General features: G+C 36.1%; 1 protein-coding gene across 1 annotated transcript in view; it reads right to left on the bottom strand.

Annotated features, from left to right (window-relative positions):
- The window catches only part of LOC115412156 (aryl hydrocarbon receptor-like), a 64,979-nt gene that overhangs the window by 29,540 nt on the left and 10,387 nt on the right, over window positions 1–25,052 (bottom strand). The gene's annotated exons all lie outside the window — the stretch shown is intronic.

Genomic DNA, 25,052 nt, shown 5'->3' with positions numbered 1-25,052 from the left:
CTTTCATGTAGACAATGTGATCAGGAAAATGGGCACTGACATTGCTGCGATGCGAAGACATGCCTCTTTTATCACCCCACCGGTTATGAAAGAGGTGCTACGATCTCTAGTATTGTCTCACCTAGAATACTGTTCAGTTATACCAGGGGTGTCAAACTCATTTTAGTTCAGGGGCCACATACAGAGTAATATGATCTAAAGTGGGCCAAACCAGTAAAATAATATAAATAATAAGATAAGAACTTTAATAACATCAGCTCCAAAGTTTTTTCTTATATTTTTGAGTGAAAAAAGTCAAATTCCGTGATGAAAATGTTTACATCAACGAACTGTACTCGAACATACCACGAACAAATACGAACAACCTGAAAATTCTTAAGAAAAATAAGTGCAATTTTAAGAATATTACGCCGTAGTTTATCATTTACACATGTACATCACAGCTTACAGATCACAGTGGATCTACAAATACACAAAACATTTAGTAAAAGGCAGAATGTTGTTAAAATTTCACATAATTCTCGTTAAGATATTTCAGGTTGTTTACATTTTCTTTGTAAAAGGTTAGTCTGTAATTGTAAATATTTGTGTAATTTTACCTTTTTTACACAAAAACAAAGAGAGAAATTTGCGGTTTTCTTTATTTATAGGTTATTATGATAGTATTTTGCTGGTCTGACCCACTTTAGATTGAACTGACCTAAAATGATTTTAACATCATTGATCGTTGATAACTTCAGTGTAATTTTTGCATTTCACAAATTCATTCCAGGGGCCGCACTGGACCCTTTGGAGGGCCGGTTTTGGCCCCCGGGCCGCATGTTTGACACCTGTGAGTTATACAGTCTGCAACTACTAAAACCAACGTATCTAGGCTCCAGATTGTCCAGAATAAAGTGGCTGGCCTTGGTTTCAGATGTCCCTATACCAGCAGTGTTATCAATATGAACCGCGCTTTATTATGGTCTTGAATTGATGTTAAAATGCAGTATAACCTATTAATATTTATAAAGAAAATTAAGCTCATTTTACGAAAAGCTAAAGTACTCTCAACAAATTCACTCATACAATACTCTACTTGTCTGTAACTCCAATTTAGTTATCAATCGTCCCAATACAATTTTTTTTTTTTGAAGTGGCTACTGACAAAGTACTGTGGCACGCAATATCGGTTTGTCTATTACCAGAGCCAATTAGCGCCCTCGTTATATCATGTCTAGACCAAGGTTATTATCGTTAACGAAAACGAACGAAATGACGAAAACTAAAATTGAAATAACATTTTCGTTAACTGAAATAAATAAAAACTCTAATTAAAAGAAAAAAACGATAACTAACTGAAACTGTATTGTGAGTTTACGAAACTAACTAAAACGTATAAAAATTATGGATACAATTCCCTTCGTTTTCGTCTTTGTCAGTGTCGGATTGATATGAAATTAATTTATTCCGCTCCAGCAGTTTGAGCTGGTGACACCATACAACACTACACAGTCTGTCATGTGTGGTCACTGGTGGTTTCCAGTCGTCTTCTGGTCCTAACTGTACCTGGAACATACAGACTAAAGCTGGGACAAAGCAGCACAGTCCTGTCTGGGGTTTACTGTAGTGATACATGGGTCGGGTTTTTTTTTTTTTTTTTTTGGGGCGTACCGTGTGTGTGCGCTTGAGTGACAGAGACAGAGCAGAGCTAAAGGACAGAGTCAAACAGGACTAGCATCCAGGTTAAAACTGGAGAGTTTATCACCATGAAAAGGCCTTCCAAGCCCTGAACTGCACAGTTTAGAAGAGGAGAAAAGAGGAGGATGAAAACTAATCCAATTACAGAGGTATGGAACCTGTTCTAATGTTAAAAAACGTTTGATGTTACTAGCTACAGCTAGCTGAACTGAACTGAAGCAAAGTTGGCTAATAATGGAACTGGAGATGATTAAGAGATGAGAGATCTGCTAAGGTGTGGTTTACTGATGAGGAACTGGGTTATATATGTTTATAAGTGGTTTATATATGTTTCTGTCTGGTTTAACTGCTGGTTAGCTGGTTTATATATATTCCTATCTGCTTTAACTGCTGGTTAGCTGGTTTATATATGTTTCTATCTGCTTTAACTGCTGGTTAGCTGGTTTATATATGTTCCTATCTGCTTTAACTGCTGGTTAGCTGGTTTATATATGTTTCTATCTGCTTTAACTGCTGGCTGCTTTGTGCATCTCCTCTCATGCTTTGCACATCTTTGCATTGTTTCACGTAAGTGACGTTGTGTATGGATTGCACCCCCCCTCAACCTGCTATAGGGAATTTATACATTGTACGGTACATTGTGTCTCTGCTCAGTCCATGAGCCGCCCTAACCCGACCCCCAAATAAAGTGTCCAGGGTAACACATATCCACGCCTCACTAATTTCTTTGAATAGGATGATGAGGAAGATAAAATATATGAAATAACTAAAACTAATACTAAAACTAAACTAAACTAAAACTAAGCATTCAGAAAAAAACGATAACTAATAAAAACTAACAAACCTGCTCTAAAAACTAATTAAAACTAACTGAATAAGAGAAAAAAAAGTCAAAACTAATTAAAACTAAACTATAATTAAAAATCCAAAACTATTATAACCTTGGTCTAGACTGGTAACTTGTTATATCCTGAAAAGTACCAAGGCAATCAGAGAGCAAATAGTTCAAACATTAAGACAGTGGAGATTGAGCTCAGACAGTAGCATTTTGGACCACAACACAGAAGAGTCGGGTTTGATTCCCGCTCCTGCAGATTTTCAACAAGGGGGCGGGGGGGGCTCACGGTGCCAAGGGAGCCGGTAGGTAAAATCTGACATTTATGTAAATCAGTCACTGGGACAACGTTCAGAGCGCAGAATTCGGAGCACAGAACTGACACAGAACTGACACACTGCTGCATCTAACAAGGAGCTCCGCCCACCTTCTCTAGCCTCAATCTCACTGAAAGCAAAACAGAATAGAAACACATCCAAACCCTTTCTGTGTTACAGAAGTTTTGAATAAATGAATGAAATTTAATATTCAGTTAGATACATCATACAATAAACAAAGATCCTTTCACACCAACTTTAGAAATGTTTTAGTCCTGTCTCTGTTGTGTTTTTTAATACGTCTAAGCACCAAGCATACTTTAATATTCTTTTACTTTGTCTTATGTGTTATTAATTGTAAATTTTGTATTGCAAAACTTGTATTGTATTCGTCTGTGTTTGGGTGTTTTAAATTTATGTTTTAAAAGTTGTATGTTTATAACCTTGTACTACTTTTTAGGGTGACACTTTAACATCTGTTCATGGACTACAGATGAAAATATAGCTATTATTCTAACTCTGGTGCATTTACAGCAATGTGAATCAATGTACAACATCCCCGTTGAATAAACAAACAAACAAACACATAAAAAAAAACAATGTTGTCACAATCAATAACCCAAAAAAAAAAAAGCCTAGAATATCAACAACCTTCATTGAAGTCCTTCTCCTTGCCTTATGTTTATCTGTATTTTCTCTGCTATATACTTAAACTCTGATACAATTGTGTGTATTTTCTTTTCTGTAGCTAAAGATAGAGCCATTAGAATAATGTGTTCTGCTTTTCTTAGAGATGCCACATCACAGTCAGATGAGTGGACTGAACCTCCTTCAGGCGTCACTATATTTACACTTGAGTGACTGTTCAGCTAAGCCCCTTCCTCTGTCCCCCAGCCACTCCCCCAACCCCTCCCCCTGGCTCCTCCCCCCTGGTCCTTCCTGCCTCCCAGTTGTTCATTGGCTGGTGCTGCCAGCTGTTCTCGCCCTCATGGGATTTTCCTTTTTCCCAGCGTGACATCATTGCTTTTTTTATTCCATTCGGTTTGTGAAGAGGTTTGAAAGTGATGGACGAGAAAGATACTGTATATCCATCAGTTAATTCAGTATATATATATATATATATATATATATATATATATATATATATATATATATATATATATATATGTTCATTATCAGTAGAAGATATAATCAAATTATACACACTTTAATTTCTATAAAGGCCAATAAACATTACGCTTTTTTCATGTCTTTATCCATGTCTTCTAAAAATGCCTTCAACATATAATATTCTCTAAGAGGAAGCTTGGCCATTAGCTTATAGAAAGTAGTTAAAGGTTTAAAGGGGTTTTGTTAATTCTTTTTCTTGGAACAGGCTTAAAAGTAAAGCTCTACCGGTGCCCCACCCCCTCCCATAGACATGCACATCCAGAGCTCTACACAACCACCAGCCAACGGCCATGTTTCTATAGACTTTAACGTCTGTACCTGAAAGTACACCATACTCAAATGTCCATCAGTGATTCATTCACAGCTGAAACATGATTGATTAATGTCTGACTCTTAAAATAATCTCATATCTAACTGAATATATCTAAATGTTCGTTGTAATGTTCTCTTTCTGTATGTTTTTTTGGGGTTTTTTTTTTTGGTTTTGGTTTTTACAGCATCTCTAAACTCCAAAAGAGGCTGTGGTCATTTACACTCAGTTCAACAGCTGTAACTTTATTAACAAGAATCTGGTTTTTATTACTGTTGTGCCCTCTGGTTACACAATGGTTACACTCTGGTGAACTTTGATAACATATATGACATACAGATATGTCATAAAACGGGCTTATCATCAGTGCTTTTTATATTTAAAAACTCCATCCTGATTTCTCCAATATCTGACTGAAGATATTATGCATTATGCATTATATGACTAAACATTAATTCAGTATTATCCAAACTTCTAGACTGTGTAAATACATGTACTTTTTGTCCTGGTCTGAATTAAACAGTTTTTGCGCCAGGCCATTTTTTTACTTAATTTTAATTAGATTTTCTTTTTTTTTATCAGTACAATACAATGTATACATTTAAATACAGTTCACGTAGTTTCTTTTCCTTTTTCTCAGCTGTATGTGTATTCCTACAAACCTTCAAAGGCAACATGGGATGGAAATTAAAGACAACAATAACCATCACAGCAAACAAATACTGTCCACTTCCAATAATAAGGCTGTTAGTATAAATCTTAGTCAGAAGCAGCAACAGACCGATTTTGTATGAAATATCTGAATATTTCCTCATTTACATCCAACATCATTGCTGCTGTCTACTGCAGTGAAACCCACTATTTAGCACTACCGTGTTAATTACGTCCCCAAAATCAAGTTTTGGGAATATAATGGTTTTATCCAGACTGCCAGTGCCAGATCTCCTTCATATGAATGTGATAACTAGGACCGATTTGGTTGGATTTCTTCTCCCTTGATGACCATCACAGTGAACCCCTAGTGGAAGAACCCTGTGGATTTCAGCTTCTCTATGAGTATTATAAGTCATCCACATGGGGGTGCTTCAGTTGAAATGAATTTTTTTGGACATAAATCAAGCAGTAATAGGCTGACTGAGATAAAATTTAGTTCATATTGATCGTCTTACAAATGTCCATTTTCTGTCTATCATCCAGAGTTCATATGGGGTCATTTTCATTCAAAAGGTGGAGTTTTGTGACGAAAAATTGTTTCTGTGATCATTATTCTGCCACTATCAGGTCCATGTAGCTCAAACTGAGTTCATATCGATTAACTTTTATTGTGGATAGATTTATATACAGCAGAGGATTGGGGGGATTTCAGGGATATACTCTTGCTGTCGGCCCCTGACAGCGTAAGCCTACTTATGTGCTGTTTATGCCTTTTTTTATCAGCAGTTTTGTGTCCACAAAGGATGCATGATTTGCTGAGTTTTCAACAGAAATATTAAAATTGTCAAATAATTGTTAAAATTGCATCTATTTCTCTAAAGATAGTCCTGGTTGGTCATATTTATTCAGATTATTCACATTTTTTGTAAAAGGATAGTTTGTAAATGTAAATATTTTCATGTAATTTTACTTTTTTACACTAAAACAAAAACATTTTGGTATTGTTTGAAGGTTATTATGGTAGTATTTTACAGATCTGACCCACTTTAGCTCATATTGATTTGAATATGGAACTTGAACTAAACTTCCACATCCTTGACTGTTAATATCTTCAGTGTAATTTTTGCATTACACAAATTCATCCCATGGACCAGACTGGACCCTTTGGCGGGTCGGTTTTGGCCCACGGGCTGTATGTTTGACACCCCTGGTTTAATGCAATAAAATTTCCTTCCATATGAATCCAGAATGTGCTAAACACCTGCATATTTCCTATGAGCGGTTCATATGTGTGAGGGCTAATGTGATCATGACCATAATGATCTTTCTTGTTATTTCTCTGATGTGAGACGATGGGCTGCGATGATGTCATGAGAATCGAAGCAGTGGTCAACCGCATTAATCTCTGACCCCAGCAGGAGCGCGGTGCGTCGACCCACGGTGACCTCTGACCTGGAGGTGATGTCTGACATGATTGGTTGACTGGGTTCTGGGTCAGATGTTTTGTTGTCTGTGAAGGGGGTTAATGGGCGGTCCATTGGAGGGGCGGGGTGGCGTCAAAGCAGACACCGGCAGCATATGGGCTTTGTGTGAAGAGTCCGACCAGGCCCGGACCTTCACACGAGACTCGGCTTTGGTCAGACACCCGTGACCTTATTCCCATGTTGACATCTTGGGTTGGATTTCGAAGAGGCGACGTGTGACATAATCCAACAACCGCGCCAGGAAACTGGGAGGGCGACGCACAACATATGTTAGATATGACACTCACAGCGGCTGGAGTCTGACGACGATGGAACGAGTCAATAAAGATATAAAAAGGATTTTCTATTGCATTGTATTATTTTCTCTTCGTCTTTGTTTATTTTCATTAACCCCTCGGAGTCCCTGAATGCACCATCATGTCCAAACCACAAACAGTTTTAAGACGACATTAACTATATGGACAAAAGTATTTTCACCTTATTGCATCCTTTCCTTCCATCATCATATTTTATATCTTATATAAGAGAGATATTATTATATATTAGAATATTTTCATTATCTTTCACTTAGAACCAAAAATCATGCTTTAAACTTCAGACAAATATTAATAATAATTATCACCACTGACTCATTTAATTCTATGATAACTAGGACATTTACATTTTTTTCACTCAATGAAATGAAAACCATTTGACTGTTCATTTTCAATCATATATGGACAAAAGTATGTGGACACGTTGAATTCAGGTGTTTCTTTTCCAGCAGGGGTCTGGGATACAAAACAATAATGACTAATGTCAGAATATAGTTTTATACTTAGATAAATATCATTGCATTGGTTAGTTTGGTTTAAATTGTTATTTTTGTTTCCAAAATGCCTCAGAGATGGTTTTACTTAATTTCTCTCAACATTATTTTTTTTAAATCCATGACTATGATTTTAAATGTTCTACGTCTAAATTTCTAAAATATTTTTGTGCTCTAACTGAAAATAATTTTCTACCAAAACTAACCATCTACTTTCTTCACAACTCAATTAGGACAAAAAACAATTTCCCATTAACTTTAAGGAAATATTGATGTTTTCATCTTAAATCCTCATGAATTGGACATCTTACAGCTGTAGACATGATGTGTCCTAATACTTTTGTCAATATAGTTAATAAACATCAATATTTCCTTTGACCAAAATATCCACAAATCAACAATATTAGCAATAATGAACAAAATAATAAAGAAAATGAACAAACATGAACTTGTACTTAAAAAAATATTGATGTTTATAAACTGTATGGACATAAATATTGGGACACATTATGTCTACAGCTGTAAGATGTCCTGTTCATGATGATTTGACGTAAGTTCTGTGCTATATTACGTGCTTTCTGTGATTAGAAGGACCTCTATGGGCGGGACACTGAAGGGTTAAACGCATCAGTATTTTGTTAAAGAGGCGGTAAATATAAGGCTGTTCTTCTTTCTGCTGCCTTTCGTTCATAATGTGGTCAGTTTGCTGACATGTAAAAGCAGGTGTTCTGTCTTTTATCTTCTGAATGGGATAAACGAGTTGCCCGTTTTCTTCATTTTGTGCGTTGTTTGTGTTTGTTTCGTCGTCCAGGTATCGGTCGTGTCCTCGTCCTAATCCAGCCATGAAAACTGGGCCAAAGGACGAGGACAAAGAGCAGATCCAGTTATCGAGCTTCAACGGGCACGAGTGTACATAATGAAACATTTACATTCCTGCTGCTGTCACATACATGTGGCATAATAACGACTCAGGAAAATCAGCCCCAGGCATTTCCAGAGAACAGAGCAGCCTGGATTCCCCAAAGAAGAGATGATAGTAGAGGATGAAGACGAGCTGTAACGTCACCACAAACGACACAAACACACAAACAAACAGCATCGTAACCCATAAACACCCACAGCTACAACTGTGTCAGTTCCCAAATGAATGATTCTCTATATTTAACCTGCAGTGTTTTTTTTTTTTTATCACCATCTACAGTCACGAAAAAAATTATTACACCACCCTTGTTTTCTTCAATTTCTTGTTCATTTTAATGCCTGGTCCAACTAAAGGTACATTTGTTTGGACAAATATAATGAGAACAACAACAAAAATAGCTCATAGTAGTTTAATTTCAGAGCTGATATCTAGCCATTTTCCCTGTTTTCTTGATAATAACCAAAATCACTTCAGTTCTTACACCAATATCTATGTTACTGTACTGACAACAACAGTGCTTTTAGGCATTCCATGTTTTCTTTTCTGTCTGTTTTAGTCACATGATACACACAGGAGTTAGGACTGGATTTCATAATCATTATTTTTGATGACTTTTGATGATCTAACAATTTTTTCCGTGACTGTATCATCTCTGTGACTGTATCATCTCTGTATATCGACTGTATATCATCCTCTGTATTTTGCATTTATTCAGTGTAAATCATGTTTTTTTTCCCTATATTTAATTTACTGATCATGTAGACCAGGGATGTCAAACTCATTTTAGTTCAGGTTCCACATTCAGCCCAATTTGATCTCAAGTGGGCCAAAATAAAAAATAATAATAGTATAATAACCTATAAATAACTACTGTTTTAGTGTGAAAAACGTAAATTTACATTATGAAAATGTGAATAACCTGAAGTACCATGTACAACCTGAAATTTCCTCAGGAAAATAAGTGCCATTTCAACACTATTATGTCACAGCTTATTATCACCATAACTTACAGATCACAGTGGATCTACAAATACACAAAACATTTAATAACAGGTAGAATATTGGTACAGAACCACTTATTTCTCTGTTGAAATTTCAGGTGGTTCATATTTGTTCAGGTTATTCACATTTTATTGTGAAAAATTTTAAATATTTTCATAATCTAATTTTACTTTTTTCCACATTAAACCGAGGACAAAATTTGAAGTTGTCTTTACTTAAAAGTTATTATGCTATTATTGAGATCACGGGGGGTGGTGGTGGTGGTTTTGGCCCGTGGGCCATATGTCTGACACCCCTGATGAATGTTCATAGAAGATCAGACTGAAGTTGAGGGTTGTATTAAAAACAGAGAAAACTGACAAGAAAGTGACTTTTTCAGCAAAAATATATCATTAACTGAAGAAAAAAACAAGTGTCTCCATCCAGTGTCATTTAACAAACTCATTGAAATTCTTCATTTATTTGTTTTTATTCATTTTGTTACTTATTTTGTTATTTTTGTTGCCTATTTCATTATTTTTTCTTCTTTCTTTTCAATTTTGTTCAGTTTGTGGCTTATGTTCAATTACTTTTCATTTTCTTGATGACTTTGGCTGTTTTAGTTCATTTTGTTGTTTTTTTTAAATATATTTTTTTGTTTCATATTAGTCCTTTTTTGGCTTATTCCAAGTTATTAATTGTTTGTAAATGGGTTTTTTTTTTATTTTTTATTTTTTTATGGAACAAATATAAAACCAAGTGTGTCCATGCACTGTTATTGATCAAATTCCATGGGTTTTACTGCATTTTACACCAATTATTTATATGTATTGATAGGATTAACAGGATCAACAGGTATTAAACAGTTTACATCAGTCGATGGTTTTGGGTGTTTGGGTCTTCAAGGGTTAAAGTGATTTAATGTGGTATGAGGAAGACCTGGACCTGGATCCTGATCAAAGTGGGATTAACTCCATCTACAGACTGTATTTTCTATTAAAATTTAAGAAGGTGAGACTGAGGGGCTGAATATTAGAGTACATCCATGTTTATCTGCTCTATTCTATTAAAGGTGGAATGACTTTATTGGAGTAAACGTAGCTGTGAGACCTTAAAGGGTCATGCAACGGAGGAATTCATGATTCATGAATGCGGTGGAGATAACATGGTTCATCCTTCATCGCCCACACAAACATATCTGTTCCAGTATTTGATCAAATCTGACAAATAAGCAGTGACCCTGAAAATCACAGCTTGTCATAGTTCAGATGACTTTTACAGGCAGATACAGAAAAAAAAACTGTTAAAAACAGCTAAATATCAAAACTACTACAGTATATGGACGTGTTTTTAGAGAAAATACACAAACAAAACACTCTCCCACTAATCAAACTGGAGAACATTCACTTAAAACATCTATAGAAAGATTGAATTTGTGTGATCATCAATAACTTTAACAGGAAACAATCAAAAATATCAATCTATAAACCTAAAAATCCACTGACAACATCCATCTAAACTGTTTAATACCTGTTGATCCACTAATTCTATCAATACATGTAACAAAAAATAGGTGTAAAATACAGTTCTTCATCTTTTCATGGTCATTAGAAATGACCCATTTAGATGTTCAGAGGCTCTGTAGTTACCATGGAAACACTGTCATCTTCTACAATATTGATTCAGACACCTGGTTGTTGTTGAATAATAAATAAAATGAACAAAAATTATTTTAAAAAATTACAAAAGAATAAATAGTACAGTTGGTGTTGGCTGCTGCCTTATCGGTACAGACAGCTGCCTGTCAGCCAGCTGAGCCCATAAAAAAAAAAGAGAAAAAAAAAAAAGAGAGGAAAAAAAAAAAAAAAGAATAAATAACATGAAAAAATAAGATCAGTCCTGGCATTGTCCAATCTTTTTAACTTTAAAGAAATGAGAGGACACTGACTACATCAGTTAGAGTTAAATAGACAGTCTAACTGCCTGGATTTAACTAAGCAAATAGTTCAGATCCTTCCATGGGTAAGGACTGCGCTGGTTAATAATGTTTGAGCTGGAACCGGTTATTTAACTCTGACTGATGCAGTGTCTTCTCACGTCTCTAACGTCAAAAATACTGGACAATGCCAGGATTTTTTGGACAAGTATTTTTTATTGTCATTTTCAGTTATAAGACACAAACACAAAACAAAACATAACAATAGGCACATCAATAAGTACAAAAGGGCACTTGAAGAAACTCACAATATGCAAGTATTAGTGGTATATTTTGCCAGTTTGGAAACTAACTGTTTCTCATCATGGTTTATAAAGAAAGAAAAAGAATTACAAACATGTGGCAGGTATGTACATGCACAGATGGACACAGTTTGTATCCCACATAGAGTGCACTTGTGTTGTGGTCAGTGATCTTGAAAAAAATAATAATAAAAACAAAAGAAGGGGGGAGAAAAATAACCCTCATGAAGCTCATTTTTACATGAATCTGTATTATTGTATCATCACATTTTTTCCTTCAAACACACACTCAGAAATTTGGTCAAAATAACAGTGTCCTGTAATCTTCATGTGTTGTATTTGTTGATAGTTTACATTATAGCTTTGTTATCTTAGCTCTGTTTTAGACAGAAACAGCCACAGTAAAACCACTAGTGACATAAACATAGGAAAATAAATAAATAAATAATAAAGAAAGAGAGAGAGACAAAAAAAGGGGGAAAGGAATGCCAGGATTGATCAGGATCATCAGGTTTATGACAGAACGGTTCAGGGAGAATATGAGAATTATCACAAATGGATTAGCCTCTCTGTAAAATCCAGACTCTAATATGGGATGTGATGAAGACCTGATGCAGTGGTCTGATTCTCCATCATCAATAACCAAAAATTTATGCAACTATGGATGAAAAAATTATTATGAACCTTATTGTGACACTATGTAAGTCCCAGTGAATGTAATCAAAACCAAAGGTGGTGCAGTCAAATATTGCATGTGTGATTTTTAATAATAATAATAATAATAATAATGGATTGGATTTATATAGCGCCTTTCTAGACACCCAAAGCGCTTTACATTATTGACCCATTATTCATTCGCTCTCACATTCTCCCTCTGGTGGTGGTAAACTACATCTGTAGCCACAGCTGCCCTGGGGCAGACTGACAGAAGCGTGGCTGCCATTTTGCGCCTACGGCCCCTCTGACCAACACCAAACATTCATACACCAGTGTGGGTGGCACTGGAGGCAAGGAGGGTGAAGTGTCTTGCCCAAGGACACAACGGACTGACTAGGACAGAGCGGGATTCGAACCGCCAACCCTTCGGTTATTGGACGACCCGCTCTACCAACTGAGCCATGGCCGCCCCAATTTTTTTATCTATCTATCTATCTATCTATCTATCTATCTATCTATCTATCTATCTATCTATCTATCTATCTATCTATCTATCTATCTATCTATCTATCCTGCCCATTTGACACTGTGCATATTATAACATAATTGCTTATCTATTATTATTATTATTAGTTTACTTTATTATGTATTATTTCTACTAGTACTTTCAAATGTGCAATTGCCTGTACTTCATTATTATTATTATTATTATTATTATCATTATTATTATTATTATTATTATTATTATTATTATTATTATCATCACTATTTTCATCTATTGAATCGAATTGAATGTTTCCCAGTAAACACAGATGGTCACAAAAGTGATGGAGCAACCGAACTGGACGACGCTTGGGGTCAGAGGGCGTTTCCATGGAGACCGACACCAGCCGGGTTCACTGGGTTCATGTCACATCAGTCAAAAACATGAACACACTGACTGCAGATATCATTCAGTTTGTTCCATCATGCTATTTCCATCAGGATTAAAGCGGATGTTCTTTGATTTCCTGCTCAATCCTTACATGCCGCCCTGGCCTCGTTCCACAGGGCTGTTACAGACCGCCATGTACGCTCCACAAACGCACAACAAGCGCACAACGCTGCCAAAACACACTGAAACTGTCATGGGAAATGTCAGACAAAATGTTACTGAACACAGTGAAGCTGCGACGCCTCAGTTATTTTTATATTCAAGTGTAAATCTGGGACTAATTTAAGATTTAAGCAGATTTAAGAAGCTTTATTGTCATCATATTAACACAAGGCATCAACCTGACGAAATTCAAGGTGCTCTTCAGGTCAGTGTAAATCGAACTTAACATAAAAACATATGCTATATCTAAAAATAAAGGTAGCTAAGACAAATAAAAGTAGTTAAAACAAAACAAAAGTAGCTAGACAATAAAAACTTCAAAGCTTCTATGAAACTGGTCCTAAAAACAGGACATGGGGGCTAAAAATTCAAACCAAATGTAGACTAATGTTATGAAGCAGGTTTGGAAGCACTTTGGGTCTATTTTAAAAATAAATACTGAGATAAAAGAGAAACTATTTTCAGATAAAACACATTTTTATGTTATTTTACACTATATTTAATACAAAAATCTGTATGTAACACAGTCAAAAGCACATGAAAATTATGTGCTACTATTTTTTTTTTTTTTTAAATATCTCTTTATTCTCTCACAGGTACATTTTGGGAATCGAAGTAAATATCGAAGGCGGAGAGTTTCACAAAAATGACTTCTATTACAAAATCAGTTGCAATTTATCTGCATTTAACTGGGCAGGTTCTGTATGTAACACCAGTGGACACGATGGGTTACACACAAAACCTGGAATGAGACTGAGATTCATGAAAAACCCACTTGTCTGGAATAGAAAAACCACTAGGATCAACACATTTAACACAGTGTCTTTATCTATAGCACTATATAAGAACATACCAAGCCATGTTTTCAAAATAAAACGCAGTGACACCTAGGTAGTTTTTCCTGTCCCAATTTTGGTCCTATTTTTGGCCTCAATATTTTATTTAAAAATTCATTCATTTTGGGATGGCTAAGAGTAAGAGTATAATTTACTTTGCATTTATCTTAGGTCATCATTAGGTACGTCCTGGGGGGAAATATGTCAACATTTCTCTTTTATTATTGGATCTAAAAAGCTGGAAAAGTGCCAGGAACCAAAATATACCCAGTTTAACAGAAGCACCCAGGTAGATAATCAGCTCAGTCCAAAGGGTTAAATATAGAATACAGGACTGGTACAGAATTATTTATTATTCACGGTTTATTTATAGTGGAAAATTCACTGCAAAAGGCCTAGGAGATAAATACTGAATTAATCTGATTAATTTATGAACATTTCCGGAAAAATACCTAAATGAAAACTATAGATCAGAGCTTTATCTGGAGACTTTCATTGGATCTATATCTACATACAGATGAACACATTCCTCACGAGCTGCTGCGTTTCTGATTCACTCTAAATTGTTTGTTTACGCCAAATATTGTACATCTTCTCCAATCAGATCACGTGTGATAACAATAGTCTGAATCATGACACAGCGCTATATTTGGACACATTAACCCGCTGTATTAAGCCGTCGGGGGGGTGGGGGGTGGGGGGTGGCGGTTGGATTGTGATGACAGAGACCCATGGCATGGACATCCTCAGAGCAGGCCCCGCCCACCCAGCCAACATGAAGGCGGAACCTCTGCGGTTTATTTTGGAGCCGTGCCAGGACTGATTTAGACCATGGGCAGTAAGCACGAGGGCAAATAAAGAAGTACTTTTACTTTCACGGCTGAGGAGCCACCGGGTCACACATCAAACGCCTGGTTTCTGCGCTGAAAAGCCATGGAGGTCCATGGACAGCTCTATTTGATCTCATCCGGACTTTAATCCACGCTGACGCAGATGAACCTGATCTATGAAGACGTGACTCAGGGACTGACATCTGTGATTTCCATCATTACACAGAAACAGCTTTATGGGTTCAGTGAAGACAGAGTGAACACCAGCAGGACGTTTACATAGAATCAGGACTGAATCAGGCTTGAACCTCCTGATGCCTGAGCTCCGTCTACAAACACTGACTCCTTTGACTGATTTTAAAGACAGCGTTCAAACTCTGGAATCAAAGCTGTTCTGTAAATGTTTTGACTGATTATATATGTTTTTTCTGTGTTTACAAATGCTTTTATTATTGTAAAACTGTAATTATGCTGCTGTCTTTTCCAGGTCTCCCTTGAAAATCAGATCCTCCATCTCAATAGGACCAATCTGGTTAACCCATAAAGACCCAGTGCTACTTCTGTGGTAGTTCCCAAATTAATATTTGTCTAAAATTAACCCTTCTTAAAAGAGTGATATTTTGCTTTTTTTTTTTAAAAATGGAATTCTGCATTTTCTAACATTTCCCTGTGGTCTACATAAACTGTAAATGCTCTGTTTGGGTCTGAATTCTTCATTCATTCAACTCCACAGGTCCATCTTCAACCCTATTTCTGAGTAATGACACCAGAAAGGTGGTTTGGAGCGCTGGCCCTTTAAATGCACATGAGCCACTTCAAGCCCCGCCCCCTCCAGGTTGTTGACCATGCTTTCTGTCCCATTCAGCCACTTGTGTTCGTTAATTCAACCAACAATTGAACATTTTAGGTAATCGGCTCGAAGTTTGGACATATGTTTAGCATGGACTACAACCGCTGCTGCTGACAAACTATTATGTCGTACTCGGAGAAATGTTTGTCTGAAGTCTGGACCTGATATGTGCAAATGTCATGACGTAACTAGTTATAAAACGTAACAAATTAAGAAGGAATTAAAACGGGTTGTAGAAATCCACTGGATTTTTTCCAGAATGAATCTAAAGATAGCTTTGCAGCACCTGGAGGGTTCAAATTCAAACTGTATGAACTATTAGGGTCCAAATACACAAATAAATGAACCACAGACTAAGAAAAGTGGGTTCAGATTAATATGACCCCTTTAAGGGATTCATCATCATTTATTACAATATTATTCTGTGTATTTTACATTTTTTCAGCAAAAATCTGTTATTTTCCTATGTTTAATTCACTGATCATGTAGATTTTCATAAAAGCTCAGATTAAAGTTGAGGGTTATTATATCAGAAACAGAGAAAATAAAAGAAAAAGTGACTTTTACAGTAAAGACTGAACATAAAACAAGTGTGTCCATCCACTGTCATTGATCCAACTCCATGGGTTTTACTGGTGAATCAACATTGTAGAAGATGATGGTGTTTCCATGGTAATTACAGAGCCTCTGAATGTCCAAATGGGTCATATCTGATGACCATGAAAAGATGAAGAACTGTATTTTACACCAATTATTTCCATGTATTGATAGAATTAGTGGATTAACAGGTATTGAACAGTTTAGATCAGTAGATGGTTTTGGTCACCAGTGGCTGTTTGGGTCTTTATGAGTTAAGGAAATATTGATGTTTTTTATCTCAAATCCTCAGGAACAGGACATTTTACAGCTGTAGACATGATGTGTCCCAATACTTTTGTCCATATAGTTTTTAAACATCAATATTTCCTGCAGGGTTTGGGGGGGTGAAGTAGATGAAACATTCTAAAACGTCTTATATTACATTTTTTCACTTGTTTGTGGTTTTTCTACCTGTCTTTTTCTCTGCAGTTGTTTGTTGCTGCAGATAACGTGAAATTTCCCCATGGAGGGATAAATAAAGTCTTATCTTATCTTACATTATCTTATCTTATCTCACTGCCATTCACACTCTGCTAGGATACTTAACACACAAACACATGATATATAAGATACTGAAAAAAACAAACAATATAAAAATAACTTTATAGGCTATATACATATTTAGATAAGTAGTAGAATGACAGTAGAAGAGCAGTGTTTGTGTATGTTTGGAGCCCAGATGCAGGTCAGTGCTATTAAAACAGGTTTTTGACGACACTTTTAGGATTAACGTTAGCGTCCAGTCACAAAAAAACAAAAGAAACAGCAACAGACGATTGTATGTTTGCAAAAATCAAACCGAATGCATGCATCTTGTTTTGCTTTGCAGTAACAATTATCCAATCCCAGTGCATGCAAACATAAAACCAGGAAACGTGTCATCCAGGTTGTGGATTGTGACTCATGCTCTTGCAGGTCGTTACCGAGCAGATCGGACGGCGGCGTGTGTCGGTGCCAACGCAGCGCAGGGCATGCATACAGTATGTGTGTGAATGTGTTTGTGTGTTAATTATTCTAGCAGAGTGTGAATGGCAGCGAGTAAATATAGAATGTTTCAACTCCTTCACCCCTCAAACCCTGCAGTAAATGAACACGCGATGCATATACGTCCCACCCCCACAGCCACTAACATACACATGGATGCACGCAACACACACACACACACACACACACACACACTGAGCATGAGCACACGGCTGCTAATGCAGGGGAAAGCACGCACCCTGGGCTGCTTTCGTGTCTCCCGAGGTTTCTCGATCACATGGTTGGAGGAGGAGGACGAGGGGCGGAGTTATGGGATTTGGGCGGGGTCAGCTGGGGAAGGGTCACTACTGATTACCAGGGTTTTTTTCCCCATAGTGGCCTGCATTCCTGGCAGGGCCGTATCGTGATCAGTGGGGCTTGGTTGGAGGGGGTGGAGGGGGGGGGTTAAGCCCTGCAGGGGAAGGACGGAGGAAAGGATGGGCGCTGGGAGGGTGGAGGTGGTGGTGGTGGTGGTGGGGGCGGGGGGGGGGTCGGCGTGAAGGGATGACCCAGTGCTGATTATGAAGCCCACATAGCTCTGCCTTTCATTTGTGTGCACATAGATGAGCCCCAGGAAGGAGGGGGAGGGGAAGGGGGAGGGGCAGGGGCAGGGGCAGGGGCAGGGGCAGGGGCAGGGGCTGGGGGCGGCGGTCAGTGGGTGGGCGGCGTTAAAACAAAAAACCAACACAAATTATTTCCCTCATTAGAGCGAAAAAAGGTGACGTGCATCCTAACATGTCACAAGACTTCTACGACTTAGCTTATGTAACCTGGATCAGCGGCTGTGGTGAGTTCATGAATCAGCCTCTAGTGGTGCATTCAGGGTTTTCTGTAAATCAACGTGTCATACACGTGGGTACATGAGTGGATACAGATAGATTAGGTTGTGTAGAAGCCCCGCCCCCTCCCTCCTTATTTCCTCTTATTGCATATGTATGTTTGAACACAGATTGAATAAGAAAAAAACATTAAAGTGGATCTGAAACTAGATAATGTTTAACAATTTATGTGGTTTTTTGTGTGATCGCTGATGCATTCAGCAAAATAATTAAATATATTTGTCTTTTCATACTTGTCAAATGATCACAGATGAAGTTTTCTACTTTTGTCTGACTTTTTCTGAGTTTATAATTGGAGTCTATGCGACAGAATCTTCATCTCACTGTGGGAGATGAAGATACATGTTTGGACGTTGGTTATTTTTTTGTGTTGTTTTGTTTTTTTTTTTGTTTTTTTTTTCATTTTTACTTATGTAACAAAATAGAAAAAGCCTTATTAGTGAAGACCTTTAACAACTTTTTTTTAATTTTTTATTTTTTTAATAACAGTGACATGCTAACCAGGACTCAGTATGTAATTATTTCACCAGGTCAAAGGTGATTAAACAGAAATAAAATGAGGAATGTGTTTGAAAACATTATTCCAACTTTATTTGAAACACTGTAGTTATAGATTGCAATAAATATCATTGCAGTAAGCTTTTTTAAGGCTTAATTTCACTTACATTGTTTTTGAAAATACTACAGTTTGTTTTTACTTAATTTTACTCATCATTTATTGTAGTTCTAAATGTTCTATGTCTATATCTCTACAAGATTTGTCATGTTCTAACCATAAACAATTATTTTAATCTGGTTTCTTCATCTCTCATTCAGGATTAATCAGGCTTTAAGTGAAAAAGAAATATGAATTAGATATTTATCACGATGATTACTGACATTCACATTGTTATTGCGATAATATTTCAAGTGGAGGTGTGACTGTCCCAATATTTGTTGTCCATATTGTGTAATGTTAAATTTTTTCATCACCCCAGCATTTGCAAATTTTGGTTGTTACCTTTTCAATATGTTCTTTTTTTTTTTTACTCAGATATAGCAATAAGAATGGTCCAAAATGATAAATTAAATTGCAGTTAAGGCCTTTTTTGATTAATAAATTTGCTTTTTGTCAATAAAATACAAGAAAATTGTATAAAATGTTCAGTGTTTTGATAGTTAATTAAGTTAAACTAATTCTACAATTAACAAACCAACACATAATAAAACTACATAGAAATGACATGAGATTTAAAAATAAAAAAAGCTAAAATCAGCCGACTTTTATCTGATTTTGGTTTAACTGATTTAATTCTTGATTTCTCATCATTAAATTTTCTCCTGAATTTGTTGCAAATTAAATAAAGTTAAATAAGCTCAATCCGTTGAAAATGTCACTGCTTTTCTGTTTTAATACAACTGTTTATTTCCTGTTTCTAAAGGCCTGTTAAATAAGATCCCAGTCTTGTCATCCATAATTGATCTGTATTGGCCGTAAAAGTTTCTAGATGAATTACTGTGTGATGAAAAGGCCTTTCAACCTGCACAAATCACAAGGACCAAATAAACACCAGCACCAGCAACAGCAGCAGCAGAGGAGAAATTAATCTTTCACAAGTTTCCATAAGGCCTATTATAAAAACATCAACTTCAACTGTCGTCCATTAATCGAGAGACGGCGAATGTGGGCCTGAACCACATTATGCAACTCCCAGCGGATCAGGCCATGGAGATAAAGACGCTGAATTATGCACAAGCCTGTTCTCCTTTGTTGTACATATACGTGACGTTGTGTGTTTAATGGGAGTGACACATGGGTGGTGGTCCGCCTCCCTCCTAAACGTCACATGATTGATTTCTAAGAACACTCAGATGGGTCCAGATTTGATACAAATTAATCCAGTGAAGGTTCAGGATATTTTACATAAGGACAAATAAGCCTTTTCTTGAATTTTATGGAAGACAAGAGCAGAAAGATCAAAAATATACTAACAGTGGTGGCCCAAACAATTAGAATTGTCCATTAAAATATGTAAAATAAATAAATTATAATGGAAAAAAAAATGATATAAAATAAAATATAACGGAAAAAAAAAAAAAAAAAAAGATATAATATAAAAAAAAAATATTGTAAATACAGGGTGGGGAAGCAAAATTTACAATATTTTGAGGCAGGGATTGAAAGACAGTGTATGACCAATTAGTTTATTGAAAGTCATGAGAATTTATTTGCCACAAGAAAACTGACATAATAGAAAATGTTTTTATTCTATGTGTCCTCCTTCTTTCTCAATAACTGCCTTCACACGCTTCCTGAAACTTGTGCAAGTGTTCCTCAAATATTCGGGTGACAACTTCTCCCATTCTTCTTTAATAGTATCTTCCAGACTTTCTGGTAATAGTTTTGCTCATAGTCATTCTCTTCTTTCCATTATAAACAGTCTTTATGGACACTCCAACTATTTTTGAAATCTCCTTTGGTGTGACGAGTGCATTCAGCAAATCACACACTCTTTGACGTTTGCTTTCCTGATTACTCATATGGGCAAAAGTTTCTGAAAAAGGTATGGATAATAGTGTTAGGTATGATTATGACATCAATATATGTTTGGTTTCAAAACAATTGACGTAGTGCCTGCTGAGAAAAAACAACTAAATGTTCATTGTAAATTTTGCTTCCCCACCCTGTATGTTCTGTGGTACCTTAACCCATAAAGATCCAGTGCTACTTTTGTGGCAGTTCCCGAATGAAATTTTCTCTATTTTTAACCTTTCTTAACTGATTAATCCCTATTTATTCTAATATGATTCTCTGTATTTGCATTTTTAAGTATAAATCTTCTTTTTTCCCTCTATTCAATTCACTGATCATGTAGATGTTTATAAAAACTCAGATTAAAGTTGAGGCTTATTATATTGAAAACAGAGAAAACTGAAGAAAACATGACTTTTTCAGTAAAATCTCTCATTATCTGAACATAAACCCAGTGTGTCCATCCACTGTCATTGATCCAAGTCCATGGGTTTTACTAGTGAATCAATGTCATAGCAGATGACGGTGTTTCCATGCTCATTATGGAGCCTCTGAGAACAAGAGCTGTCAAAGTCATCAGAACAGAAAAGAAAAAGGTAAAACTCACTGTTGGTCTCCCATGAGCTTCTGAACACACAGATGATGTCACTTCCTGCTCATCATGTGATTTATGGACTGGTCCATACTTGGTTTTAGGAGGGGGGGTGGTGTTGAGTGAAAACCTGGGGAAACCACTCACTAAAGTATTATGGATTTCTAATTGAACACTATAGATTTATAGCAAAATTTGGATACATCAGAAAAGTTTCGTTATTTTTTTGGGTCAAAATCAGAATCAGAATATCCAAAAAGCCGATACTATTATTGTTCATGCAATGAAATTAGCAGTGCTACTCCAGTCAGTGCAAAAATATGAATAAAAAAGTCAATAGGTCAGAAAATAAGAATAGAGCAAATATAAAATTACAAAAAGTTAAATAAGAATTTTTTTTAATTTATTTTTTATTTTTTTACAAAAAGTTAAATAAAAATATAACTAAAAGTAGAATAAAATTAAAATTGACATAAAATATGATTAGACAAAATATTAACGATATGTATATCTGTGAACTATGAAGTCTATAAAAATAGTGTTAAAGAGTGGGAAAAGGCCACAAGTGCAATTTTGCGATGTGTAAGGTTCTTAACTTGGTCATGAAATGCATTTTAATGTTAATTTTTATACTAATAATAATAATAATCCTGGGATATGATCTAAAGCCCTGTGTTTCCCCACTGGATGCTGAATCCTCTCCATCCTCAGGGATTATTCCTCTTAATCTCCATTTATATCTACAACACAGTGAACCTGTAGCGGCTGCAGTTCACTTCAGCTCCACAAACAAACTCACAGGATTAATCATCACATTCGACAGCTACTCCCTCTAAATGCAGCCACATCTGAATCTCTGCTCAGCGCTGACATCTGATGTGGATGTGAGAGGTTATGCAACGGTGGTCACATGACAACAGTGGTCATATGACAATGGTGGTCACATGACAACGGGGTGGAATCCTCTACAGACACATGAAGAGGAGCAGAAACTCCATCAGTATCCCATGAGCTTTTATTTCTACTTTAAAGATGGAAGAGAAATGTGTAGAGAATGTGTGAATGTGTTCTGATATTAGAATCTGGGTGAAAATGATTGGCTATGTTTATGTTTTCATTAGTTTTTCAGTGTCAGATTAACCCTCGAAGACCGAAACATCTACCATCGACCAAAACCACCTACTGATCTAAACTGTTTAAAACCTGCTGATCCAATAATCCTATCAATACATGGAAATAACTGGTTTAAAATACAGTTTGTCATCTTTTCATGAAAAAAACCCCATCCAAAACAGATTACATTATTATTATGATTATGATTATGATTATTATTATTATTAGATTTGTTTCCATCTAATATATCAGATATATTTATTTCATGTATTAACTGGGTGAACTGGGTTACAGTCTTTTCATTCTCCACATTTGCAAACAAGCAGAATAACTGCATTTATGCACATTTACCTTTTGTCTATAATCCGACATTTCCACCTCTTCCAAGTGAAAAACCTTAACTTTGTTTTTGATTTCTTTGAATTTACACCTTTTCCCTCAGGTTTAAGTACAAACTGGATGGAAACAAAAACTCACTAAAATGATTCTATTGATGATTTGTTGAACATTTGCTCTTCAGCTGTAAATGTTTTTTTCCAGTTCGTACGAAATCTGGACATTGTAGACACGTTCCCTCCGTGAATGTCTACGAACTCCAGATTTCTTATGAACTAGAAGATTCGTACAAACCCATCCTTCATAAGAGTCTTTGTAATCTCAATGGCATTATGTTTATGTTTATGTTTATGTTTACGCATTTGGCAGACGCTTTTTTCCAAAGCGACTTACAGGGGAAAACCAATTAAATCACTCAATCAATCAAATTTTATTTATATAGCGCCAGATCACAAAAAAGTTATCTCTTGACATTTTATATATAGAGTTGGTCAAAACCAGACTCTAAGTCAATTCTACAGAAACCCAACAGAATCCTCCTGGAGCAAACACTTGTGACTGGTGACAGTGGCGAGGAAAAACTTCCCTTTAACAGCAGAAACCTGGAGCAGACCCAGACTCCTGGAGGATGGCCGTCTGCCTTGACCATTATGCGCATTAGCGCTCTTTCCTTCCTTTCCCTTCTCAGAAAGTGAAAAAAAACCCAGGTGTTTTTGGTCTGTTTTTCCCTTCCTGTCAGATAGTAACTTACTTTTTTGTTATTAGAAAGAGAAAACAAAAATCAATCTGTTTTTTAAATTTGGTTTATCTGTTTTGACACTAAAAAGAAAAAGGCCTTGAAATTCAATTTTAAATACTTCTATTTTAAAACGAAAATCAATTAACCACTAGTTTTCCTTTAGTTTCTGAAAAGAAAATCCAATTACCAGAAGATACACTGACCGTCCGACCACCAACGCATATGAAAACAGAAAGAACAGGGAGCGGAGGACTGGACCTAGAGGTGGATCGCTGAGTCTTCACACTGTTGTTATCTGTGACGACACCGACTGGAAACACTGGTTCCACCTACACAGACAATTCACTACAAACACCCTCAGACACCACAAAGGTTTGGACGGGTCCACATGGACTGGATGGGTCCACATGGACAGAACGAGTCCACATGGACAGGACGGGTCCAAACAGCAGACGACAGCCGTGGACGTGGATCTGATCCCAGTGTTATCGGGTTTGGAGGTTTAACGGCGCTCATCGTAGCTCTGGGTTCTAACAAAGATGGCAGCTGGGATGGATAATACTGAGGCAGATTAACAGAGCTTTGTTCAGCCTGCGCTGGATACGACTGTGGGGGGGTTCCAAAGAAATATAACAGAGTTTCAATGAGTTCAACAGAAAAAAAAAAAAAAAAAACATGTTCCACCTACTGCTAAGACCCAAACATCCACCATCGACCAAAACCATCTACTGACCTAAACTGTTTAAAACCTGCTGATCCACTAATCCTGTCAATACATGGAAATGACTGGTGTAAAATACAGTCTGTCTGGTGGAGTTTTGCAACTAATTTTCATCTAATCTGTCTTTTTTATTGTTGTTTCATATATTAAATCAGTAAAAATTATCATTTACACACTTGCAAAATCTGTTGCACATGATCACATTTACGTTTCCAACTGTTCTACATGAAAGAAACTTTGAATATAGTGATTTTTTGTTCATTTTCACTCATGTTTTTGCACAAACTGGATGCACACACACACACACACACACATCTGTTTTAATAACCTCACTGACATTGTTCTTTTTTTAACCTACTGGTATCCAAGTGAGCATATTATGCACACTTTGTATTTCAGGTTATTAAAGGTCATATTATTTTTCTCTGTTTGTTTTAGGCCAGAATTCTAATGTTGTTCATTTTTGCTTAATTTTTTAAATCCTGATCCATCCACTAAAATCAGCACATTATAAACAGTGTTAAATTCCTACCCTAACACCCTTCTAACTAGTGAGTACAAAATGCACACTGACACATTTTAACATTTAACATCTGACCTTGAACAAAAAATAATAATGTACATTAACCAATGGTGGTGTTAATAATTGACATATGCCAGGATGAAAAAAATAAATAAATAAAATAACTAATCCAATTTTTATGCAGTAGAAAAAACAAACATGCCATGTTTTCCTAGTGTGTATAAATTTTTGTTAATTTTGTTCATTAGTTTGTAAATTTTATGTTTATTCTCTTCATTATTTCCACCCATTTTTTCAGTATTTTTTTTTTTCATTTCTTTGAAGAGTGTCTTCATTTTATTCATTCT

The sequence above is a fragment of the Sphaeramia orbicularis genome, chromosome 21 (assembly GCF_902148855.1).
Source record: "Sphaeramia orbicularis chromosome 21, fSphaOr1.1, whole genome shotgun sequence".
Lineage (NCBI taxonomy): Eukaryota > Metazoa > Chordata > Actinopteri > Kurtiformes > Apogonidae > Sphaeramia > Sphaeramia orbicularis.
The sequence above is the reverse complement of the archived record's forward strand: the minus strand, read 5'-3'. Positions and strand labels throughout refer to the sequence as shown.